The sequence below is a fragment of the Penaeus monodon genome, chromosome 19 (genome assembly GCF_015228065.2).
Source record: "Penaeus monodon isolate SGIC_2016 chromosome 19, NSTDA_Pmon_1, whole genome shotgun sequence".
Lineage (NCBI taxonomy): Eukaryota > Metazoa > Arthropoda > Malacostraca > Decapoda > Penaeidae > Penaeus > Penaeus monodon.
The window spans coordinates 40,662,062-40,662,307 of record NC_051404.1 but is presented as its reverse complement, the minus strand read 5'-3'; positions in this window follow the sequence as shown (position 1 = coordinate 40,662,307).

Here is a 246-nt window from a genome sequence, read left to right as displayed (position 1 = left end):
ACCTGTCCCTCCTCTCTTCTTTACTTAATTTTCCACTACACACACTCAAAGAGCAAGGCCTTTACACCCAGGAAGCAAGAATGTATCAGCGTACGTCTCTCCCCTTTTCGCGCACACGTCTCCACGTCCGGTTGTGCCTTTGAGTATGGGGAAGCACGGGACGTCGCTGCAGTGCACTCAGTGCTCTCTCTCACATTTGTTGCTGTCTGGCTCGCTGATTTGTCCCCTTTTGGATCGCCGGGGCTG